The sequence below is a fragment of the Sciurus vulgaris genome, assembly GCF_902686455.1.
Source record: "Sciurus vulgaris genome assembly, chromosome: 13".
NCBI classification, from domain to species: domain Eukaryota; kingdom Metazoa; phylum Chordata; class Mammalia; order Rodentia; family Sciuridae; genus Sciurus; species Sciurus vulgaris.
The window spans coordinates 53,707,135-53,715,324 of NC_136474.1; positions in this window are offsets into that span (position 1 = coordinate 53,707,135).

Consider the following 8,190-nt stretch of genomic DNA (forward strand, 5'->3'; position numbering starts at 1 on the left):
ATACCATTTATATTAGTAAAATTTCTTGAAATTTCAATCTGAATTTTTTTCCCAATTTATATTATGGCCTCCTATATTTTGATAATCAATGCATTGTTATGTGTTTTCTTGATTTCTTAATTCTATATTACTCCAGAAAAGTGTAGAAAATACCTTACCACATTGAAAAAGTTGCATTTGTATTTTATAGATCTATTTTGAAATTTATAGCTTCTACTTCTCTAATTAAAATTGTGTAATATATACATTCTACATAATTATATAACATTTACAACCATTCACTTTTATCTAAAGCATTTAATTGACCAATAATTATGTATAAGCAAAATGTGAAACACCATGATTTGAGGTTACACATATTGTGTAATGATTACCTCCATCGAATTAATATACCCATCCCTGCCCATAGTTACCATTTGTGTAGGTGTGTGATGACAACACTTAAAATGTATCCCCCTTTCAAATTTCAACTAAATGATACAGTATCAATAACTGCAGTCATCATGTTATACACCAGATCCTCAGAATTTACCCATCTTATACCTTAAAATTTGTACCTTTTGACTAACACCTCCCTATTTCCCCATCTCCCCACCCTATCCATAGTCCCTGAAAAGTATGATTCTACCCTCTACTTCTGGGAATCTGATCTTTTTGATTTCACATGTGAGATCACAGTGTTTGTCTTTTTGGGTTCAACTTGTTTCATTTAATATCCTCCAGGATTATCCATGTTGTAGCCAAGCATGAGATTAGTTTGTTTTATGGCTAAATGATATTTGGCTATATAAAATGCATTTCTTTAGCTTTTCATTCACTTAAGTTTATTTAGGTTGTTTCCATATATTGTTTACTGTGAATAATGTTGAACTGAACACAGATGTACAAATATCTCTTTGAGATACTAATTTCACTTTCTCTGGAAATATACCCATAAATGGAAATGCTGAAAAAAAAAAAGACAAATAAATGACCTAACATTACTTATCAAAGTCTTAGAAAAAGAATAGAGTCAACACCAAAAACAGTAGAAGATAGAAAATAATTAAAATCAGAGCTGAAATCAATGAAATTGAAACAAAAGAAACAATTCAAAAAACTGACAAAACTAAAAGTTGGTTCTTTGAAAAACTAAATTGATAAACCCTTACAACCCTTAGCAGCACTTACAAAGAAAGAGAGAGAAAACCTAAATTACTAAAATTCTTGATGAAAAAGGAAATATCATGATGCACACTACTGAAGTACAGAAGATAATTAGAAACTATTTTGAAAATTTATACTCAAATGAAATAGAAAATACCAAAGACATGGACAAATTTCTAGAGACATAAAACTCCCAAATGGAATCAAGAGGACATACACAATTTAAACAGATCAATTTCAAGTCATGAATTAGAAGACACCATCAAAAGCCTACCAACCAAGAAAAACTCAAGACCAAATGAATTCTCAGCCAAGTTCTAAGTGACCTTCAAAGAAGAATTACACTGATATTCCTCAAATTATTCCTTCCATGTAATAGAAAAGGAGGAAACACACCCAAACTATGAGGCTAGTATCATCCTGATACCAAAAACAGACAAAGACACATCAAGGAAAGAAAACTTCAGGCCAATATACCTGATGAAAATAGGTGCAAAAATTCTCAATAAAGTTCTGATAAATCCCATACAAAAACATATTAAAAAGATAGTGCACCAGGATCAAGTGTGTTCTATCCCAGGGATACAAGGTTGTTTCAACCTATGTAAATCAATAATCTTAATTCACCACATCAGTAGACTTAAAGACAAGAATCATGATTATCTCAATAGATGCAGAAAAAGTACTTGACAAAATACAGCACATCTTCATCTTCAAAACACTAGAAAAACTAGTGGTAGTAGAAATATACCTCAATTTTGTAAACGCTCGGTATTCTAAGCCCAGGGCCAACATCATTCTAAATGGAGAAAAATTGAAAGCATTCACTCTAAAAATCGGAATAAGATAGGATGCCCTCTTTCACCACTTTTATTCAACATAATCCTTGAAACTCTAGCCAGAGCACTCAGACAGATGAAAGAAATTAAAGGAATACTGAAACTATCACTATTTGAGAATGACATGATCCTATATTTAGAGGATCCCAAAACGTCCACCAGAAAACTTCTAGAACTAATAAATGAATTCAGCAAAATAGGAAGATATAAAATCATTACCCATATATCAAATACATTTCTATTCATAACTGAAGAATCCACTGCAAGAGAAATTAGGAAAACTACCCCATTCACAATAGCATCAAAAAAATAAAATATGTTGTTGGAAATCAACATAAAAAAAGAGGTGAAAGACCTGTACAATGAAAACTACAGAACACCAAAGAAAGAAATTAGGAGATGGAAAGATCTCCCATGTTCTTGGATAGGCAGAATTAATATGGTCAAAATGGCCTTACTACCAAAACAGTTATATAGATTTAATTCAATTCCTATTAAGATCCCAATGATATTCTATATAGAACTAGAAAAAGCAATCATGAAATTCATTTGGAAAAATAAGAAACCCAGAATAGCCAAAACAATCCTTTGCAAAAAGAATGAAACAGGAGGCATTACCATATCAGATCTTAAACTATATATAGACCAATGGTACAGAATAGAAGACACAGAGACAAACCCACATAAATACAGTTATCTCATAGTGGACAAAGGTACCAAAAACATATATTGGAAAAAAGATAGTCTATTCAATGAAGGGTGCTGGGAAAACTGGAAATCCATATGTAGCAAAATGAAATTAAACTTCTATCTCTCACCCTGCACAAAAATCATCTCAAAGTGGATCAAAGACTTAGGCACTAGAATAAGATTCCTGTACCTAACAGAAGAAAGAGTAGGGCCAAATCTCCACCATGCTAACTTAGGAACTGACTTCCTTAACCAGACTCCTAAAGCCCAAGAATTAAAATCAAGAATCAATAAATGGGACAAATTCAAACTAAAAAACTTCCTCTCAGCAAAGAAAACAATCAATAACTTGAAGACAAAGCCTACAGAAGGGGAGAAAATCTTTACCACATGCACCTCAGATAAGGTACTAATCTCCAGATACATAAAGAACTCAAAAAACACCAAAAAAAAAAAAAAACCCAAATAACCCAATCAATAAATGGGCTAAGGAACTGAACAGATACTTCAGAGGAGAAACACAATTGACCAACAAACATGAAAAAATGTTCCTCATCTCTAGCAATTAGAGAAATGCAAATCACAACTACTGTAAGATTTCATCTCGCCCCAGTCAGATGACAATCATCAAGAATAAAAGCAACAATAAGTGTTGGCAAGGATGAGGGGAAAAAGGTACATTCATACATTGCTGGTGGGACTGCAGATTGGTGCAACCACTCTGGAAAGTAGTATGGAGATTCCTTAGAAAACTTGGAATGAAATCACCATTTGACCCAGCTATCCCAATCCTTGGCTTATACCCAAAGGACTTAAAATTAGCATACTATAGTGACACAGCCACATCAAAGTTTATAGCAGCTCAATTCACAATAGCTAAACTATAAAACCAACCTAGATGCCCTTCAACAGATGAATAGATAAAGAAAAGGAGATACATATACACAATGGATATTACTCAGCCTTAAAGAAGAATGAAATTATGGCATTTGCAGATAAATGGATGGAACTGGAGAATATTATGATAAGAAAAATAAGCCAATCCCAAAAAACCAAAGGCCAAATTTCTCTGATAAGTGAATGCTAATCTATGATGACAGGGGTGGAAAAGTATGAAGGAACTTTGGATTCTGCAGAGGGAAGTGAGGGGAGTGGAGGGGGTGTGGGGATGGGAAGACAGTGGAATGAGATGGACATTATTACCCTGTATACATGTATGATTACAGGACTGATATGATTCTGCACCATGTTCAGCCAGAGGGAGGAGAATTTGTGCTCCATTTGTGTACAAGGTATCAAAATGCATTGTACTGCTATGTTTAACTAATTGGAACAAATTTTTAAAAAAGAAATTTTCCAATACAGAGATAATTCAGTTAAATGACACAGTCTCATTCCCACTTCAAGAATTTTTTAGAGCCCCTGTGAGAATTCAGAGATTTTTTTGAAATATGTTGCTTTGGAATGCCTTGACATTCATTTCATTTTGAAGTTAAGCTGAGCATTATGGACATCCCGAGATGACAATTTGAAAAGGGATAGAGAGATGGGGGTGGTTCTCCACCCACAGTGTGGATCGGTGTTGCCAGAACTTACCCACCCCTTGTCCTTCAACACCTCACCTCCCCAAACTGCTGCCTCTTCCCCAGAACCTCTGTGTGGTTTTCTGTTGTATTAAGCAAAATCTGTATTTTGTGGGAACGTGACGTTTGTTAAGTAGACCTGGAAACATAATAGTTAAATATTGTCATTTGATAAAGACCCATATAACACACATGGTTCACAATAGAGTCTCTTTTTCTAGCATAACTGAAAAGCATAAGTTCAAAGTGAAAAAAAGAAGACTGATTATAATATAAACATCAAAATAGATTATTATCTGAATTCAGTTGCTATTTCCTATATTTTGGAATAATTCATACCAATAGTGATGGGAATAAACACAAGGAAGATAAGTGATGTATGAAACTATATCACAAAGTTGTATTTTTATTTAATTTTGGTGTATTTCTTTTCAGTTTGTAAAACATAATGACTCAATGGAGGCTGGAAAATAAAGAAAACTATAATAAATAAAATAAAAATCAATTTTATTTTTATGATCCAGAGAGATCTGTTGTTGGCACGCTAGCATATTTCCTTTTAGTCACTCTTTGCACACTACACTATACCTAGACACATGTGCACAATGTACACACACTCAAACACAGAGTTTTGTATCCTGATTACTACATGCTTTTTGGGGGTTGGGTATCAGGGATTGAACCCAGAGGTGCTTAACCACTGAATCACATCCCCAGCTCTTTGTTATGTTTTATTTAGAGACAGGGTCTCTCTGAGTTGCTTAGGGCTTCACTAAGTTGCTGAGGCTGGCTTTGAACTTGCAATCCTCCTGCCTCACTCTCTTGAGTCTTTGAGATTAACTACATGCATTTTTATAACTTGATGGAATCATGGACATTTTCCCATGACCTTGAAGTTAAAGTCCAGCAGTCTGAATCAAAATGTTTGGTCAAAAGTAATTAAAATGTTGAATATAATCATTCTCTTTTTAATAATATTTAGGCGATTCCAAAGTTTTGCAACTACAAATAACTCTGTAATAAACATCATTGCACATAATAAATTCCTAGGAAAGGTATTACTGGGTCAAAGTAATGATTTTTAAAGGTTTTGATTCCTAGTTCGATTTTTTTGAGGTTAATCAATTTATATCAGCACCAACTGTATATGAAAGTAAACACTGCATTTCATTCTCATCAGCATTGAGAAGTATCATATGAAAAATGAACTTTTACCAGTTTAAACTGGCAACTTTTATAACATTAGTGAGATAGGACATTTGTTTTTAATGTGTCACTAACTTCTTAATTTCTTCTTTTATTTTTAGATTATTTATTGATACTGTTAGCTTAAGTGTCCCTTAAGTTTTCATTTTTTTTTTTAAACAGATTTTAAGATTTTGGGGAAGGGATGTAGAATGTTTGCCTAGCATGCATGAGGCCCTGGGTTCCATCCCCAGTACCACAAAGGAAAACAAATACAAAAAGCAAAAACACATTTTAAGACCTCTTTACATAGAAGGGAAACTAACACTTTTCCATATTTAAAAAATGTATATTTGTTTCACTTTTTTATACCTTTAATTTACTGTGTGTGTATAGTAACACAGTAACACACACATAAACACATAATGTACATGGATATTTTTATATAGACAAGGGAACTGATATTCTAATTTGCTATTTCTAGCAGATCTTTTGTGCTTTAGGAAGTCCTAGCCTGGTATGAATTAAATATCTCTTTTTGTCTTCAGGTTGTTTTATTGTTTTATCTTTTATATTTAACTAGAATTTATTTTTATTATTTTTTGAGTTTCTTCAGAATAGTTAAATAATTATCAAGGCACATTTATTGACTAATTGTATATTCTGCTACGTGTTTTTAAAATAACTTTCATCCTAAAATAAATTCCTATGTAGGCCAACATAGAATTCAGGGCTCTTTTGTTCTATTGTTCTGTCTAGATATTCTTGGATCACCATGTTCTGGTTCTCAGAACAATTGGAGAGACAAAAATATATCTTAATCTTGAAAATCTTAATATTTCTTTTCTTACAGATGCAGTATTTAATAATAAAAATATATATGACACGAATGTGCTTAATAGAAATACCAAAATTTGCCGCTAGTTACCCCTGACTCTCACCAGCTATTCACAACCCCCACCCCCGGCCCTTCCAGAGCCCCACCAGGAAGCAGGAATATTTAGACCTCCTGCATGTGGTAGGTCTTGGCCTTGGGTGTATATTGGAATCATCTGGAGAGCTGGAAGAATATTGAAGATTGTATCAAGTAGCTCAAAAGAACATACTGTGGAAAGATAATAAACAACCCTTCCTTTTCTATTGTTTTATTATCTGTCAAAGCCAGTTTCATAAAATGAATCAGGTATGTTTTCCAAAAATTTTTATGCTCTGGAAGTTTCTGTAAATCTTGGGAACTAAAAAAAGTTGAAACAGAACATTTCATAATTGGCCCTGGAATTCTGTAGAGGTATTTATTTGAAGAGTGTGGAGTTAGTCCAATAGTTCATTTACTTGCTTATGCATTCTTTAGTTTATTTGCTTACTTGGCAAATTGAGTCCCAGACAAATGCTAGATGCTAAGGACAAAAATCATAAGCAAGCCAGAAATATCTTTTGCCCTCCTAGAGTATATAATCTAGGGGGCAGACTCATTATGATTCAATTATAATAAATAGGTATGAAATTGCAGGTCAGATATTGGGAAAATCCAGAGGTTTTTTAATTGGTGGATAAAATCAAGAATAATTAACTGAGAAAATAATCTATGAGCTGAGGTATAAGTTATTAGGAGTTAATTAGGAAAGAGGAGGAGTAGGAATATTTAGACCAAGAAGCAAGCATATGCAAAAGTCCCGTGGTGGAAGGAAGCTGGGAGATAGAACAATTGGAAGGAAGTCAATTTGTGGAGCAGATGGGAGATGGATTTTCTTTAGATTTTCTGCCTTTAACATAAGAGTTAAAAAAAAATATTAAAAGATGTTAAGTCATATATAACTGAAAAAAAAAAAAAGCAATAAAAGGATGTTAAGTGCTGTTATGGTTTGAATGTGAGTTGTCCCCCAAAAACTCACATGTGAGACAGTGCAGGAAGGTTCAGAGGAGAAATGATTGAGTTGTAAGAGTCTTTACTCAATCAGTGAATTAATCCCTGGTGGGACTAATTGAAGGGGTAGGGTGTAGCTGGAGGAGGTAGGAATTGTGGCATGGCTTTGGAGTACATATTTTGTATCTGGAGAGTGGAGTCTCTGTGCTTCTTGATCACCATGATGTAAGCTGCTTCTCTCTGCCACCCTCTCCTGCCATGATGTTCAGCCTCACCTTGAGCCCTGAGGAATGGAGCCAGCCTTCTATGGACTAAGACCTCTGAAACCATGAGTCCTCAAATAAACCTTTCCTTCTTTACAGTTGTGCTGGTCAGGTCATTTAGTCACAGCAGTGAAAAAGCTGACTAAATCAAGGGCCAAACAGGGTACTGTTATTTGTATTTTTCATGCTGCACTCTGAAGAGTGGATTGAGTAGAGGTGCTGGGGCTGGTTTACAGAGTAGATGGAAGTAAATGGAGCAGATTTACTTGAAGTCTGTGGATATAATCACCGGAGTGATGTTTAGAAGTAAGACTTGTTCCAAAGTCTGCAAACTGTCCCCAAGCTTCGTTTTGAAAATAAGGCTTTCTAGGAACACAGACCTCTCATAAATTTATAGTGTCTCTGGCTATTTTCATATTTTAATGACAATACGAAGTTGGTGGAATCAAGACTGCATGAACCAGGAGGACTGAAATATTTCCATCTTTCCCTTTACAGAAAAAACTTGCAAACTTCCAGACCAGAAAAGCAATGATGGAAATTGACAGTTAGGTGGTTCAGGACAGTTATTAGATGGGTCAAGTTTTCTACTTCTGGTGTCAGTTATGGTGCTTTAATTT